This window comes from Carettochelys insculpta, chromosome 31, assembly GCF_033958435.1.
Source record: "Carettochelys insculpta isolate YL-2023 chromosome 31, ASM3395843v1, whole genome shotgun sequence".
Classification (NCBI taxonomy): domain Eukaryota; kingdom Metazoa; phylum Chordata; order Testudines; family Carettochelyidae; genus Carettochelys; species Carettochelys insculpta.
Genome location: NC_134167.1, coordinates 13,302,094 through 13,319,414, shown reverse-complemented (window position 1 = coordinate 13,319,414; position 17,321 = coordinate 13,302,094). Strand labels below are relative to the sequence as shown.

Below are 17,321 nucleotides of genomic sequence, written 5' to 3'. Positions count from 1 at the left end.
AGGACTTGTCAGGAAAGTTCCCCTCTCCTGGCCGGGGTTCCCACAGCTGGGGCATGTCCCACATAACCCCCCGAGAGTTAGGCACCCCAAGACTGGACTGTCCTTGTAACAGGAAGTGGGGCCACCCTGGCTGTGGGTCTGAGATGAGTGGCTTCAGGGACCTGCCGAGCAGGGGGGCCAGTGGGATGATCCCGCACCCAGGGTGGAGTGCACCGACCCCTCCAGACTGTGCCCCCCCAAAGGAGAAACCTGCTGTGGGGGGCAGTGAGATGATCCCGCGGCCAGGGTGGGGTGCACTGACCCCCCAGACCACGCCCCCCAAAGGGGAGACCTGTCTGGGTGGGGGGATGATCCCGCCCCACGGTGGGGTGCACTGACCCCCCCAGACCGCACCCCCAAAGGGGAGACCTGCGGGGGGGTGGGATGATCCCCCCCACGGTGGGGTGCACTGACCCCCCCGCAGGCCGCACCCCCCAAAGGGGAGACCTGGGGGGGGTGGGATGATTCCCCCCACGGTGGGGTGCACTGACCCCCCCGCAGACCGCACCCCCAAAGGGGAAACCTGCGGGGGGGTGGGATGATCCCCCCCACGGTGGGGTGCACTGACCCCCCCGCAGACCGCACCCCCAAAGGGGAGACCTGCGGGGGGGGGCAGGCCGCCCCCCCTTTGCTCGCCCCGCATCCCAGCGCCCGTGCGCAACACCCTGGAGTGGGCGGGGCGCTGAGCCCTTTGTCCGCCTCTGCTCCCCCCCCCCACCTCCACTCCTATCGGCGCTCGATTGCTCGGGCCTGGCGGGGGAGAGGGGGGCGGGCTATGAATATTGATGAGCGGGGCGGGGCGGAGCGCGGGTGGGGGGGCGGCTATTGTGCAATCGGCGGCGGGGCGGGGGGAGGCGGCGCACTCGGCCCGCGGCGGCGGCAGGGCGCGGAGGGAGGCCGGCGGAGAGCGGCCTTTGTTCGCTGCCCCGCGCCGCCCGCCCGCCGCCCCGCGCCGCCATGCCCCGGCCGCGGCCGCTCTGAGCCCGGCGCCGGGCCGCCAGGTACGGGGGGTTCGGGATCAGCTGGCGCGGGGGTTCGGGGCCCCGGGGGTTTCCATAGCAACGCAGCCGCGGGGGGGTTTCGCCCCAACCCCCCCCAGTTGCAGATTCGGGGGGGGGGCGCAGGCCGGGTTGGCGAGTGGCGGGGGGGCTGCCAGGGGCCCTGGCATAGGTCGGGGGGGGCCCTGACCCAGGGCTCGGGCGTTGCACGGGGCACGTCTGGGGGGCCGCTGGGGGGTCTGGCGCAGGGCTCGGGCGTTGCACGGGGCACGTCTGGGGGGCCGCTGGGGGGCCTGGCGCAGGGCTCGGGCGTTGCACGGGGCACGTCTGGGGGGCTGCTGGGGGGGCCTGGCGCAGGGCTCGGGGGCGTTGCACGGGCCAGGTCCGGGGGGCCGGCCGCGGGGGCGCTGCGCAGGCCGGGTCCAGGGTTGGGGGGCGGCGGCGCCCCCGGAATGCACGCGCCAGGCCGGCTGCGCCGCGTGGGAGGGGGCTCGGGGGTTCCCAGCCCGACCCGGCCGCGGCCGGGGGCTTTCCCCGCGGGCCTGGCCGGGGCTCCTGGAGCTGCTCCGCGGCTGCCGCTGGCTGGTTCACAGGCCCGAGCCGCTGGCGGCCTCCCCGCTGGTGTGAGGCTGGGGCTGGGCTAGCGGGGGCAGCGTCTGGCCAGGGGTGTTGGTGGGGGGCTGGCAGCCCCCCCATCACGGGGCCCATCTGGCACTGGGGTGCTGCCCCCCACGTGACTGTGGCTGCCAAGGGGCTGCTGGCTTTGTGGGGCGCTGGGGCCGGCCCCTGCTAAGAGCAGGGGATCCCCATTCGCAGAAGCTCGCTCTGCCCTGGGATCTGATGACCCACCCCCCGCCCCGAATAAAATCAGCCACTGCCTTAGCCTCTAGCTTGCCCCAGGCCTGGGGACTGACTGGGCAGGACATCCTGGAGCAGGGTTCACCCCAGTGCTGGGCCACGTTCGGCACTGTGCTGGTTTTGCGGCGGAGGTGCAGGCCGGGTGGGGGGCTCGGGCGGTGGCTGGGTAAATCTAGTGACTGTGCTGAGCATTTGGGGGGGCTGAAGTTGGGGTCTGACCTCCCTTTGTCCCCCTGCAGCTCATTAGCATCTCAGCAGCTGCCTGGCCGCAGGGTAATGCTTGGTACAGGTGGTCATTCTCTGCCCACCATTGGGACCACTGGGGATGTGAGGTTGGCCCGGCAGCCTAGCTGCTCTGGCGTGCTGGTGCCAGCAGGACTGTACCCCGGTTAAAACGCCCTGCAGGCCTGGCCTCAGCTTTGTGTTGTGTGAAGAGGCCTCCGGCCTGGCCACCCGCTGTCACTTTGATGCCACCCCAGGCCTGGGAAGGCTGGTTCCGGCTGGGATAGGGCAGCGTGTGGTGTGACCCTGTTTGTTAAGAGCTGCCAGTGCCGGTCCCACGGATGGGTGGGCCCAGAGACGTGGTGCTGGGTGCGTTCGCATCCCGCTGCCCCGACTGGGCTCCTGTTGTGGTGGCTGCCTGGGTGCTGCCCCATTGGGCTGGCAGCAAGTTGGCTCTTTGCTGTGCTCGCTGCGCACGAGGGGGCGAAGCCAATCGTTGGAGCCCAGGGCAAAGCCAGAGGCTGCAGCGGGGGGTGGGGCTCGGCACTGGGCAGTGCCAGGGTGCTTCCGGGCAGTGCCCACCTGCGCGTGATTGTAACGGCTGAGGCCGGCGGAGGTCACCCCTTTGGAGAAATTCCCTGGCTTCCTTCCGGTGCTGGGGAGCCAAGCTTGAGGTTGGTAGTGCCGGCCACTCTAGAAACCCTCGGAGGCCTGGCCCCACTGCCCCCATAGCAGCATGGTAGCTGCTGGCAGTGCACTGGCCAGCAGGAGGCTCAGAGCCTGTGGCATTGTAGGGAGGAGCTGTAACCCCAGGCCCCATAGCCTGGCCCACCTGCCACCCTCCCAGGATGGAGCCTTCAAGCAATCGGACACTTTCCCCGTTGCCAGAGAGGGGCAGACCCGGCCTCCATCCTCTGGGCAGACGGTCCCCAGCCCCACCTGGCTGCAGTAACTGGCTGCTACTCCCCCAGCTCGGCCCTTCTGCTGGAGCGGTGGCTGGCTCCCCGGCTGCCCTCCTCCGCTGGGTGCGGTGCCCGCTGCCCTGGCAGGTTCCCCATTTGCGTGTTGGCTCTGGCGCGCCTTGGAAATAGTTCACTGGGTAACTAGGCTGGGCTGAGGCTCGGCTCAGCCACCCACCTGCTTACACAACGCTGGGCGGGCCCAGGGCAGGTGGCTGGGAAGGTCAAGGCCGGACTGCATCCATGGCTGCCCAGTTGGCAGGCGGTTGGGGGGAGGGAGCAGGAGGCGGCGGAGGACGCCCTGGGTGCGTTGTGAGGGTTGCCCCGCTGAGTGGCCGAGCCCCCGGTTGTTAACTTCGCGCCTAGCAGCTCAAACCCGCCGCCAGTGGGCTGGAGAAGACAAGCGGAGCCAGGTTTGTGGCCGGGCGACGGTGGGGGACGAGTTTGGCCTTGGCCCAGAGCAGACAGGCCCAGGCTGGGTTAGTCACGGAGCCCAGAGCAGGCTGCTGCCTCTCAGGAGAGGCCTGGAAACAGGGTCCTTTCGCTGAGCTGTGTCTTCGTGTCCCTCTCCCCGTGCTGGCCAGCCCCAGAGCTGCTTGGCAGCCCAGCCGCCTGGCAGCAGCCAAGTCCCCGCCGTCAGGCTTCCAGCAGCAGCGGCGTGGACTCCCATGGGCTGTCGACCCCGGGCGCTCCGGTACCCCCACTTGCTTTGCAGGCATTCCCCTGTGGCAGGCGCTGGGCCGGTGGCTGGCTGGAAAGCTGGGTGTGAGCATGCCCCAGAGCTGGGGGAGATGAGATCTTGGAGGCTTGTAAGGTGGAGTTGCTGGATGGGTCTGGGGAACGATTCACATCCATTTGCAGGAGAGCGAACGGGAGCCCGGACGCCCGGGTTCCATCCGAGCCAGCGTTGTGCAGTGGTGAGATTGGAGGGACGCCTTGCTGTGCTTCGACAGTTGCACGTGTCACGCTGGTGGCCGCCCTTTGTTGGCGGCAAAGGGCTCGGAGATTGTCGGCAGAAAGGCAGCGCGGTGTGGGGCAGGCTCCCCGGTGAGGGTGTGTTCCAGGTTCTAGCTTCTGAGCTTGTGGGTCCCTGGCGGTGGGTTCCACAGGCCTGGGGGAACCCCTTGCACCAAGCTGCCGGCAGGGGCAAACAGCGCAGCTAGTCTGTGCCCGACCAAGCCTGGGGTCTCTGGGCCAGTGGCTGAGCTGAGCTCCCAGTGCGTCACGGGGCTGGAGCAGGGAGAGGCCTTTCCCGCTCTCTGGTCCAGGGTGCTGGCAGCTCAGGAAGGGTGTTGATAAATTGGCAGGCGGGGTGCAGAAGTGACAAGAACCTGACACTCGAGGGGCTCACTCTGCTTCGCTCACCTCCGGGGGTGGCGGGGGGCTTGATCCCAGATCCAGCCCAGCAGCGCCCTAACTCGGGGTCCCTGCACGTCCGGCAGGGCAGGGCTGGGAGGTGGAACCGGCGTGCGCTCCGCCAGCTCGCTCTGGGCCAGGAGGATAAATGGGGGTTTATGTGCTGCGGCGGCTCCCGAGACGCGGCTGGGGCCCGGCTGCTCCCTGTCACCTGCCGAGCTGGGGAGAGGCCCCCTCGGTGTGGGTGGCTGGAGTTCCCCAGCTGGGGAGACTGGCTCCCGATGGGTGGGTGGCTGTGGAGCTGGGGGTTGGCGTCCCAGGGCCTGGGGCAGCTGGAGGGAGAGAGACCCTGGAGCGGTGGGAGCAGAGCCTGCATCCCCCTGCGGGTGGCTGGGGAGGGGGGTCGCACACGCCCTGGAGGAGAAGGAGGGTGTGCGCCTGCCCGGCTGAGCTGCCCCTCTGGGGCGGTGGAGGTGAAGGGTCCTGGGGTCGGCACACAGGTTCTCTTCCATGACAATGCAGCCTGTGATGGCAGAGCCAGGCCTGCGAATGGGAGGCTGCCTGGGAGGCTCCCTTTGCATGAGGCCTCTGCTCAGCCCTGGGGGGGGGCGTTGTTTGGGGAGATGGAAACCTGCCCCTCCCCCGACACAGCTTATTCCCCACCCCCACCCTGGGGGGGTGGGCCTGGGAAGGGAATCCCGAGGACAGGGGCTGACTGCGTGGGGGACCTCTGCCTCCATCCCTTGGGGTGCATTTCCCCGGAGGGGGTAGCTGGGCCATTGGAGATGATGCCTTAAACTCCTGGCCGGGGGGCTGGGGCAGCAAGCAGGCCTGGGGCCTTGGCTGTGGGGCAAGTGCCTCTCGGCTCCGGAGGGGAGGGGAGGGCCGGGCCGGGGCCAGCCGGGTGTTTCACTCCCGATAGGTTGCTGCATTTCAGGCCCGTGGGAATCTGGGTCAGAGCCGGGGGAGGGGCAGCCGAGCACCCGGCTCAGCTGCTCTGGAGCTGAGCCCTGACGTGGCCGGCTGGGTGTCACGCTGGCCCTGGGGCCCAGCACCTCCCAGCTGGAGCAAAGGCCAGAGGGAACTGAAAGTGTCTGCATCTCGCCCGCAGCAAAACCCAGCCAGCAGCCTGGAATTACCCGAGGGGGCCTGTCCTTAGCGGTGCTCAGGGCCTGGCTCTGGGGGCAGAAGGGCACATGCCCCTGCCAGCCGCAAAGGGGAGCGGAGAGCATTCAGGGTCACCCTCGGTCCTGGCTGGCCGCGCTGGGGCTCCTGCCCGTCTGGGAGGCCGCCCCATGGCCTGACAGCTGCTGGGGGGCAGCGCCCTGCCAAGGGGGCACACTGGGGGGGCTGTGCTCCAGGATGGAGCATGGAGAGGGCAGACCCCTCAGTCCCTGGCTGCCTGCTCATCTCCTTGGCCAGCTGGCACCGGGGCCCCAAGCCAGCCTTGGGTTCTGTGTTCCCCAGGGCTCATGCCAGCCTCTGCCCTGCGCTGGGAGCGAAGCAAAAGCCCCCCAGTGCCATGGAGACGCTGAATGTTGGCACCTCCCGCCCCGGGGGCGGGGGGCTGCGTGGAAAGTCCCTGTGATTTCCCCCCCCACCCCCTGGGCTGCGTAGGAGTGTGAGGGGGGATCCGGCTGGGCAGGAAGGGGTGGGTGGGTGCTATGCTCATTCCTGGCATTCTCGGGACTGATTAGCATGATCCCCTGGTGTGTGTCATCCCACCCCGCCCGCCCGCTCGCAGGGAGGCAGCGCGGCCCCCAGGGAGCTCAGGGTCAGCATCCGTGTGACTCCTCCACAGCCCAGCCCCCCCCAGGCTACCCCAGCCGCCCCCCACCTCTGGTTCAAACAGGTCAGCTTTACTGATGGCCGAGGGGCGGACAGACGCAGGGCTGGCGGTGTGTCCCAGGGAGGGCGTGAGACAGCGTGCCTGCGTGCGCCGGGGAGGGCGTGTTTTTGCTTCTAGGGTGTAAGTGGGTGGTTTTCCTCTGAGCTCCAGCCCTGTCCTGCCAGGAACGCCCTCCACCCATCCTCCTTGGGCCTGGCTGCCCTGCGGTCAGAGCCTACCGGATGGGGGGGCTTTTCCCACCCGATGTGTCAGTCCCGCCCCTGCCCAGGTGGGGAACAAGCCCAGATCTGCTCCAGGGGCAGGGCCCAGGGGTCTGTGGCTCTGAGCCAGTGGCTGGTACTTTCCTGCCCTTGGCATCCCCAGCTACGAGTCCCCTGCAGGGCTCTGGTTGAGCCAGACCTATGGCCCAGGTGACTGAGCCCCGGCAGCCCAGCTTGGCTCTGTGCCCCTCAGTGCCTCTCCCCCTGCCCGCGGTCGTTCCCCATGCAGCACCAGCCTGCCCCGCTCTTCCCCGCCGTGGTCCCGAGCAGCTGGTTTGTGGGGAGGTTGGCGTCAGGACGAAGGAAGCTGTGCAGATGCTGACTGGCTCGGTCTGGGGGGAGCTTCTGGGGATGGGCTGGCCTGGTCCCCGCTGCCCCAGAGCCCCCATTTATCGGCAGCTCTGCAGGGGTCTGAGAGCCCTGGTCCCTCCAGGGTGTGGGGGAGCCCAAGGCCTGCGGGCCGCTTATGCAGAGCTGTTCTTCCTGTGTGCTGGGCCTCTCCTGCCCTTCCCAGGCCAGCTCCTCTCTGCAGTAGAAGTGGGTCACAGGGGCCCCACTCCGGGCTGGCATTGGGGGGAAGGTGCTGGAGTTTGGACTCGGCTCGCAGGAGCTTTGCTGGAGGCGGGGGGGGGCGTTATTCCCAGGCCATGGTGCCCGCCCCAGGGAGTTACCAGCGGCAGGTGATAGCGCTGAGCTGGCAGAGGCTCTCGGGGTCGTTCCCCAGGCTGTGCTCTCCTTGTGACTCCACCTGGGCTGTCTGGGTCCCGTCGCTGAGCCCGTGTCCTTGGTCCCCTGCATGCGGTGCTGGGCCAGGGACCCAGCCCCTGCTTTGCTGTGCCTGCCCCGCGGTGGGTTATGCCTGTGTCAGAGCAGCTGCTGGGTGCCCAGGTGTCTGCCACCCACCCCAGCCAACCTCAGGAAGGGCAGTGCCGTGGGCCGAGTCGGTGCCAGGGCCCCTGCCAGCTGCACTTCATGCCAGATACCACAGCCTTTGAGTTCCTGGCCAGCTGCCCGCTGGGCAGCTCCCCCTGCTCCCGGAGGCTGCCAGCAGCCAGAGTTGCAGCAAGGTGCCAGGCTGGAGAGAGGGGAGAGTCAGGTCCCACCCCCAAGGAGCAGGCTGGGGTGCAGCATCCCTTGCACAGGGGCTCCCCAGCCAAGGAGGCTTCGATCTCCCTTCCCCCCAGCTCAGCATCCCCTTGCACCAGCGTCCCAGGGGCCGCCCCTGCAGCCTGACAGAGCTAGCCTCAGCCGGCGGCTCCTCCGCTCACGCTGGTCCCGCTCTCCCCCCATTGTACCCCTGCTTATCTCGCCCACCGCCCTTGCCCTGGGGTGCTGTGCCAGCGGGACGGCCGCCCCTCCCCCCCTGCCCCAGCAGCTGCGCCTGGAGATTGCAGGGCCCCGCCCGCGGCCCCCCCCACCCCTCGGGCCCAGAGCCCACCAACGCCTGCTGCACAGGAACTGCAGACGCATCCGGTGTGTGTGTGGGGGGGGGGCACTCCCCTCCCCTCCCCCACCCGCCAGGTGGCAGCCGCATTCCCAGCCCCCACTCCAGCGTGGGCGCCGGGCCAGGCCCTCCCCCTGCAGCAGGGCCCGGCCTGGGACCTCCCCGCCCCCAAATAGCGGCCACAGAGGGGGGCCTGCTGGGAAGTGACTGGGTGCTCAGCTGTGCTGGTGACGGGAACCTGGGCCTTTCCCGGGGGTGGGAAGCACCCAGTGATTCCAGCCCAGCCTGTCCCTGCAGGGGGCAGTGGGGGTGGGGGCAGGGCTCTGGCTGCGTGGGGAGGGGAGCGCTCAGGGAGTGCAGCTGGGTGCGGGGGAGGGGGTTGCAGCGCCGACTGACCCCAGCAGGGGGCAGTGGGGTGGGCTGGGGGAGGGGGGTGCCCAGTGATGCCAGCAGGGGGTGCTGGGGGGAGGGGAGCCCCCCCCCCGGCAGGGGAGTAAGTGAGAGGGCCCCGTTAGGAGTCCCCATGCCCCGTGCTTGGGCCCGGGGCACCTTGGTGGGCTGGGCGGCCGCTGAGCCCGCGTGGGTTTTGGGGGGCGGCAGGGATCTGGGCCAGCCCCCCCCGGCTCCCAGCACGGCGGGGCAGCAGCCTGACGGGGACCCCGCAGGTGCCGGCAAGCGGCCGCCTCTGCGGCCAAGGTGCCAGCGCCTGCAAGCCGCCAAATCACCTGCCCCGCCCCCCCGGCTGCATCCGGGCAGCTCCCTGTGCGTCCGCCTCCAGCGGCGTAGCCAGTCCCTCAGCGTGCCCTCCCGGCAGGGGGGCCGGGGGCCTGCTTGCCTCTGCTTCCCAGGCCAGCCTCTGCGGCAGCGCCTCCCCGCCCCTAATCTCTGGGCAGGTACAGGCTCCGGGAGCAGCGGGCACACGCTTCAGGGGAGCCGTGCGCAGCTGGCTGGGCAGCCCACCTCGCTGCCCCCGCCTGTGCTGCAGCCACACGCGCTGGAGATGCCTCCTTCCCACCCGGCTCCTGGCAGGCCTCAGCCAGCGCTCCCCGGGGGAGAGGCGTCCCTTGCTGGGGCTGGGGAAGGCCCCCTGCTACTCCACTCCAGGACGCAGGAGCCTCCAGCCCTGGGTTGGGGAGTAGGTCTCTCTGGTCTTACAGGACAGGCTAATGCTCAGGCTGGGCCCGGCAGCCAGCGCTCAGGGCCCGCCCGGTGCCTCAGTTTCCCTCAGCAGGGTGAGACGTGCCCACAGCTGCTCCCCTCCAGCCCTTCCCTCCCTCCCCAGGTGCATTTGGTGAGGGATGGGGGGGCGGGCCGGGAAGCGGAGGGGCCCCTTCAGGCGAGAAGCAGCTGCCACCCCAGCTGGAGCGAAGCTGGTTTCAACCCGGCCCTGGCTGGATGCTAGTTTGAACTGGGAGCAGCTTCCAGAGGACGGCTGGGTTCTCCCTCCCCCTCCTTCCCCGGCTCATGGGCACACGATGCCCCTGCTGGGAGCGGAGTTACAGGCTGGGACCTGGCCCTGCCCTGGCCGCTGGCAGCCAAGTCAGCAGTGGGGTCACTGCGATCGGCTGAGCTGTGCCCTGCAGTAATGGCAGGAGTGGGAGTGGCTGGTGGTGGAACGGGGCCCTATTCCCCTGCAGCGAGCTGGGCGCCGGGGTCCCAGGCGGCGGGTGAGGTTTGTCAGGGCCCGGATGGCCCCTGTCTGCCCCACACCGCTCAGGGCAGCCAGGGGCTGGTCACATCAGCCTCCCTCGCCCTGCTGCCTGGGGTGCCCCGGAGCAGTGGCTGGGCCCCCCCCTTTGTCCTGGCTTGGCACAAGGCAGCGCTCCAGCGGGACCCTGGTGGCCCAGTGCCACCCTGGGGCGTGGGCAGGGAGCCAGCAAGCGCCATGCCAAGGCCCCGGGCTTTGGGCCCTGTGCTGCAGTCTCCCCTGCCCCAGAGCCACTCGCAGATCGTGGGACCCGGCCGGTGACTCAAGGCCGTATGGAAGGGTTAGTCACGCCTGCTCCCCTGTCCCACCTCCCGCGGGCTGCCAGGGGCTGCCACAAGCTGGGGGGAGCACCGGGACCTGAAGGCAGACGCCCCCAGCACGTCCTCCGCACTGCAGCTGGCTACGTCCAGCCCTGGCCCGGTGCTGGGCTGGGCCGACCCCTACCCTTGGCCCCTCGCTGGCCCGGTGCAAAGACCCCCCTGGACAGGGGAGCCCCTGCTTGGCAGATGCTAAGTGAGGCCCAATGGGCCAGAAGGCACATTACATCCCGTGCATGGCCCTTCCCAGGCTTAGCCGTGCCCGCCCTTGGCTCGCACCTGCCCTGTCCTGCTCCCGGGTGGGTGGGAGCTCCTGGCTTACGGGGTGGCCCTGCCTAAAGGGGAGCCCCTGCAGCCCTGCCTCGGGGGCCGTCAGCGGCTTGGTTGTGTGCTGCCTTTGCGGTGAATAGATTGGCCCGGGGGGGAGCTCGCTGCTGCAGGGTGGTCCAGAAGGCCGGGGCTGGCAGCTGCTGCGTGAAAGGGGGGTATAGCCGCCTCCTGGCCTCACGCCAGCAGGCCGTGCTTCTCTCCCCCACCTGGGCCCGGTCACACGTGTGACCCTGCAGCCCCCGGGGAGCCCTGCCACTGCTACGCTCTCCGGCTCCCAGCTGGCAGGAGCCAGCTGCTGGTCAGCCTTGGCAGGGGATGTCCCCCGTGGGCAGCTCTTCCGCGACGGCCGCCAGGGCTGTTTGCTTCCGCGGCCCCAGCCATGCCCGGCTGAATGCTCCCATGTGTCCTGCTGCCCCTTGGCTTGTACCCGGCCCTGTAATCAGGCCTCTCCCTCCCTGCCCAGGCCGAGGCACGCCGGGCTCTGCAAGAGGGGCTGTGCTGGGGGCTAGATCCTTCGGTGGGGAGGTGGATGTTGCAGCCCCTGGCTTGAAGTGGTTCCCATCCTGTACAGGGGTTGCTGTTGGGGTCAGTGGCTCTCAGCACCCCTGCTGGGCAGGTTTTACCTCACCGACTGGGGCGGTTTGGCATTCCTGCTGAAGAAAGGACCAGTTGGGCTGGCAGGGGCTGCTGGTCGGGAGCGAGGGGCACTGGCAGAGCTGTGGCCCAGGGCGATCCAGGGAGACCTTACTCCAGCGCTTCCCTCCACTGGGGAAAGGAAGCCGCACTTCCGAAACCCCCCTTCGAGTCGTCCCTGCAGCTGGCCGAGGGGCACGGGCCTGGGGCACCGAGCAGGTCCATGGTGGGTGGGTTGGGCGGGGAGAAGGGACCAAGCGTTGGAGGTTGTGGGGGGCACTGGAGGGAGATCCCATGTCTGAGCTGTCTGCCCCAGGCTCCACAATAGGACAGAACTGGCCCCCATCACAGGGCAGCTGGGGCTGGCATCTGCCCTTCTGGTGCCCGACGGGCTGGTTCTGCCAGACAGCAGGGAGCGAGGGGGACCCCGGACACGTCCTTCCGCCTGAGTATCCCCCCCGAAGGATCCCCTGGTCCTCCCTCGGGATTTCAGGCCGTGCCAGCTGCTTTCGCTAGTGTGAGGAGTTTTGGGCGCTTCGTGAGGCAAGGGCGGCAGAGAAGGGGTAGGGTGGTTAGCTGGCTTTTGCCCGAGGGAGGACGGGCCCTGCGCTGTCTTGGCACCCCTGGGAGGCTGCCTTGTGCCTCCCTAGCAGCTGAGGGCGAGGCTGGCTCTACAGGTGCCCCCCTGTGTCTCTCTTCCCCCACCCGGTCCCTGGCACACAGGTCTTTTATCTCTGCGCCTCTGTGGCCATGCTGGGGGGGGACACAGGAGCATGGATGGGCTGTGGGGGTTAGTCGGTTCCCAGGAAATACACGTCCGGCCTGGAGAGGGGCTGCTGGATCATTGTTCCCGCTCATCCCTTATCACGGCTGGACCTGTCACACGACTCACAACGAATCATTCACACTCCAGACCTGCCCAAGCCAAGAGCAAACAGTTTAACAACGCATCCCTGCCCCCTTAGCTGCTTGTGTTCTGATGCCCGCTTCAACTGTAGGGACTCTGATCCCAGGGTAAACGGCGCCGATCGTTTTGCAGCTGCGTTTGTACCCAAGGGGGTGGGATGCAACCATGTCCTCAAGCAAATGGCCCCAGTGCGCCAAAGTTTTTGCTCCTCCTGACTCGAATGCATGTTAACGGCGCAGTGGGATGTAGGTTTGCATTTGATTTCCTAGTTTTTAAAAGAGAAACAAACAGGGAAATGGAAAATCCTGTAGCCGTGTTCCTATCAACTTACCATGCAGCACTCGGCCAAATGTCCGTTACCACGGCAGGCTTCGTTTCCAACTCGTGTATGTTGGTTAAAGCGAGCCCTAACCATTTGCAGCTATTAAAACCACACCTCCTTTTTTTTTCCCCGCACTTGGCTTAATTTTTAGATCTTGTCAAGATCTGTCAAACAAGCCAAGTCTGAAGAAAGCCATTTGAATTAGTTCTTTTGTTTGGTGGCGAATCTTTTTATTAAGATAAAGGAGCACTAGAACATCAGCCAGTCACCTCAATCGTTGCTTTTTATTTACTCTGCATCAGCTCAGTAGTCAAAATACCTGGCTAAAGGTTCTGGCTTGCTGGTTACGGAGCCTTTCTCCAAGGGTCCTGAAAGAGATGCCCTGTTTTTTAAATAAATATCCTCTTTCCGGTGCTTCTCTTGGGTGGTGCTTGGTGTGAAAGTTTTTCTGACAAGGCTAGGCCATATTTTACTATGCCACAGTGCTGTAGGATGAGAAGTACTCTTTTTTTTCCAATAATTGGCCACGCTAAGTCTTGCTGCGAACAATAAAAACGGAATTAATTCGTCCTTCTGTTGGCGGGAACCCTAAGCAAGCAGGACAGGGGGTCTGTGGGAAGCTAGCATCTTGTTGTAAGATGAATCTTCGTAATAATTTCCTGGCAAAAACACACCGATCTTAACTGGAGTCAAAGGCCGTCTACGCCGTCCTTTCTGAAAAGCAGTGGCCCCTTCGGGGAGCCGCTCGCCTTGAATGAGTGTGAAGTCGGCCTAGCGGGCCCATTTACAGCCCGTGAAAAGCGCTTGAGGTCTGCATGTCTCCAAGATCTGCAGGCGCAAATAGGAGACTCTTGGGGAATCTGGCTTGCCAAGGGGCCGCTCGCATGGAGCGCTGCGGACAGAGTGGGGGAGAAGGCAGAATTTGGGGAGGGGGTCTGTCCCTGTGGAAGTCCCTCTGCCTCGGTAGCAGTCTGGCTGGGGCTTGGCCCTCGGACATGGAAGTAGGTTGGGTTGGGTTTTCACGTGAGCTGAAAAAACGTTGAAGAGTTTGATTGCTGAAGAAAACAAACGAAGGAGCGAGGAGCCGGTGGAAACAGAGCTGTGTGGTGCTGGGGTGTGAATAAGGGACTGCCGGGGCAAGTAGAGCTAGTGGTTAGAGCAGGAGACTGGGAGCCATAGCTATGGGAATCTGTGTGGGTAACGGTCAAATCCCGCCCCCTCTCTGTGCCTCAGTTTCCCCCACCTGTTAGAGGGGTAATATGCTGAGGGTGGGGTGTCTATTGGTTAGCGCTTGCTTGGAGCTCCTTAGAAAGCATCTGCGCTGCTGGGTGCCCAGTGCACTGAGGGTAACCTGACCTGGATCTGTGCCCCTGGCGTGGGCTCTGGGTGCTCTGTGCTGGGCAGGAACCCGACCCGGATCTGTGCCCCTGGCGTGGGTTCTGGGTGCCCAGTACGCTGAGTGGAACCCATCAGATCTGTGCCCCTGGCGTGGGCTCTGGGTGCTGTGTGCTGGGAGGGGAACCCGACCCGGATCTGTGCCCCTGGCGTGGGCTCTGGGTGCTCTGTGCTGGGAGGGGAACCCAACCCGGATCTGTGTCCCTGGTGTGGGCTCTGGGTGCTCTGTGCTGGGAGGGGAACCCGACCCGGATCTGTGCCCCTGGCGTGGGCTCTGGGTGCTCTGTGCTGGGAGGGGAACCCGACCCGGATCTGTGCCCCTGGCGTGGGCTCTGGGTGCTCTGTGCTGGGCAGGAACCCGACCCGGATCTGTGCCCCTGGCATGGGTTCTGGGTGCCCAGTACGCTGAGTGGAACCCATCAGATCTGTGCCCCTGGCGTGGGCTCTGGGTGCTCTGTGCTGGGAGGGGAACCCGACCCGGATCTGTGCCCCTGGCGTGGGCTCTGGGTGCTCTGTGCTGGGAGGGGAACCCAACCCGGATCTGTGTCCCTGGTGTGGGCTCTGGGTGCTCTATGCTGGGAGGGGAACCCGACCCAGATCTGTGCCCCTGGCGTGGGCTCTGGGTGCTCTGTGCTGGGAGGGGAACCCGACCCAGATCTGTGCCCCTGGCGTGGGCTCTGGGTGCTCTGTGCTGGGAGGGGAACCCGACCCAGATCTGTGCCCCTGGCGTGGGCTCTGGGTGCTCTGTGCTGGGCAGGAACCCGACCCGGATCTGTGTCCCTGGCGTGGGCTCTAGGTGCTCTGTGCTGGGAGGGGAACCCGACCCGGATCTGTGCCCCTGGCGTGGGCTCTAGGTGCTCTGTGCTGGGCAGGAACCCGACCCGGATCTGTGCCCCTGGCGTGGGCTCTGGGTGCTCTGTGCTGGGAGGGGAACCCGACCTGGATCTGTGCCCCTGGCGTGGGCTCTAGGTGCTCTGTGCTGGGCAGGAACCCGACCCGGATCTGTGCCCCTGGCGTGGGTTCTGGGTGCCCAGTACGCTGAGTGGAACCCATCAGATCTGTGCCCCTGGCGTGGGCTCTGGGTGCTCTGTGCTGGGAGGGGAACCCGACCCAGATCTGTGCCCCTGGCGTGGGCTCTAGGTGCTCTGTGCTGGGAGGGGAACCCGACCCGGATCTGTGCCCCTGGCGTGGGCTCTAGGTGCTCTGTGCTGGGAGGGGAACCCGACCCGGATCTGTGCCCCTGGCGTGGGCTCTAGGTGCTCTGTGCTGGGCAGGAACCCGACCCGGATCTGTGCCCCTGGCGTGGGCGCTGGGTGCTCTGTGCTGGGAGGGGAACCCGACCCGGATCTGTGCCCCTGGCGTGGGCTCTGGGTGCTCTGTGCTGGGCAGGAACCCGACCCAGATCTGTGCCCCTGGCGTGGGCTCTGGGTGCCCTGTGCTGGGAGGGGAACCCGACCCGGATCTGTGTCCCTGGCGTGGGCTCTAGGTGCTCTGTGCTGGGAGGGGAACCCGACCTGGATCTGTGTCCCTGGCGTGGGCTCTGGGTGCTCTGTGCTGGGCAGGAACCCGACCCGGATCTGTGCCCCTGGCGTGGGCTCTAGGTGCCCTGTGCTGGGAGGGGAACCCGACCCGGATCTGTGTCCCTGGCGTGGGCTCTAGGTGCTCTGTGCTGGGAGGGGAACCTGACCCGGATCTGTGTCCCTGACGTGGGCTCTGGGTGCTCTGTGCTGGGCAGGAACCCGACCCGGATCTGTGCCCCTGGCGTGGGCGCTGGGTGCTCTGTGCTGGGAGGGGAACCCGACCCGGATCTGTGCCCCTGGCGTGGGCTCTGGGTGCTCTGTGCTGGGCAGGAACCCGACCCGGATCTGTGCCCCTGGCGTGAGCTCTGGGTGCTCTGTGCTGGGCAGGAACCCGACCCGGATCTGTGCCCCTGGCGTGGGCTCTGGGTGCTCTGTGCTGGGCAGGAACCCAACCCGGATCTGTGCCCCTGGCGTGGGCTCTAGGTGCTCTGTGCTGGGAGGGGAACCCGACCCGGATCTGTGCCCCTGGCGTGGGCTCTAGGTGCTCTGTGCTGGGCAGGAACCCGACCCGGATCTGTGCCCCTGGCGTGGGCTCTGGGTGCTCTGTGCTGGGCAGGAACCCGACCCGGATCTGTGCCCCTGGCGTGGGCTCTGGGTGCTCTGTGCTGGGCAGGAACCCGACCCGGATCTGTGCCCCTGGCGTGGGCTCTGGGTGCTCTGTGCTGGGCAGGAACCCGACCTGGATCTGCCCCCGGCACAGGCTGAGATCACAGCGTTAGAGTGGCTGTTGTGTTATAGGCAAAGAGCTGATGCTAATTCCCTTCTCTTGCGGGGGTGCAGGTGGACACCCCCGCATGGGAGGGTTCTCGCGTGTCTTCCCTGCCCCCCCAGTGTGCCTGTCCAATCGGCGCCTGCTATTTGCTGAACCTTGTCATGGAGGGGGCTGTGTTTGGGACCCACACTGCTAGCTGCGATAGCAATGCTGGGCCTATAGGATGCTGTGGGGGCAGTCACAGACAGGACTAAGGCCCTGAGCACCTCTCTCTGCTAGGGCACAGGAGAGGCCCGGCCTGGTGGAGGACGAAATTTCAGACTGTGTTTGAGGTGGATTCACAGGAGGCAGCTGAGTCAATCGGGTTCATAACGCTGGTACTGGAAAGGTTGGACATGGGCTTTGCACACCATTGGAGTGCAGTCTAGTAACTCCAGGACTGATTTGCACTGGGACCGAGTGTGTTTTTCTGTAGCAGCTATAAAAGGGGCTCATTGTTGCACCTGATGTTCTAGCCAGCAGCTGTGTTTAGTCTGGGGAAAGAGCCGGTGGGGGAGAGGAAAAGTGGGGCCTGACCCCAGACCAGCACCTGCTGGTGGCTCCATGAAAAGGCTCTGAGTGATTTTTGTTCCTGTGTTTTAATCCAAATGAGCACAGTTTTCCAAAACACGCACTGTCCGGGGCGGGAATTTTCCAGGCTGCAGTGGAGGAGGGTCCTGCCCGAAGGAAATTGGGTTTTTTAGTTTGGAAAATTGGAGCCAAAGCCCTTTGAGGCTTCGTCGAGTGGGGAGAATATCCAGCAGGGTTCAGGGCACAGCCGGCGAAGGTTGGACTCCAGGCTCAGCTTGCTTGGTTGGGAGACAAAATCTATCCGGTTTAGTGACTGAGGTCCGGCTGGCTGAGGATCACAGGCTCTGCTTGTGTAGATCCTGCAAGCGGATCTGTGTAGCCAGTGCCCTGGGGAGGTGCTCAACCTGCTTGTGTGGGTCTGCACAGCTAGTGAGGATGGCCCTGGGGAGGCTGTGTGGTTTAATGGCTAGAGCACTGGACCTGCAAGACGCTTGGTGAGGCCATGAAGTTTGGTTTCTCCTCTCGGGGCTGCACCCAGGGGCTGCGACCGTGTGCCTCAGTTGTCCCCATCCTTTGCACTCGGATGAGTGCTGTGTTGTAATGTTGTCGTCGACGGAACGCCTGAAAGCAGCAGAATGTGCGTCCCTCTTAGAAACCGAGGCAATTCAACCAGCAGAGCTTTGTTAATGCCACGTTCCGTTTCCATGGCTGGCAGCGCAAAAACCCACCCACCGGCTCCCTGGCACTGCCAGCTCTGCCTGGGGGCACTCCCCTACCCTAGGAGCGGAGCTGATGGGGTTGGGGGGCCTTCAGCCCCAGGGTTTGCTGACTTACCCTTTGTTAATTGCACTTCAGTCGGGCC

The 17,321-nt window shown here is 66.2% G+C and overlaps 1 protein-coding gene across 2 annotated transcripts in view; it reads left to right on the top strand.

Annotated features, from left to right (window-relative positions):
- The first annotated feature begins 890 nt into the window (after positions 1–890).
- ZMIZ2 (zinc finger MIZ-type containing 2) overlaps positions 891–17,321 on the top strand; it is a 34,543-nt gene continuing 18,112 nt past the window's right edge. For both annotated transcript variants that reach the window (XM_074981619.1, XM_074981621.1), the window contains exon 1: positions 891–1,040. The gene's annotated coding sequence lies outside the window, so the exon portion shown is untranslated. The remainder of the gene's footprint in view (positions 1,041–17,321) is intronic.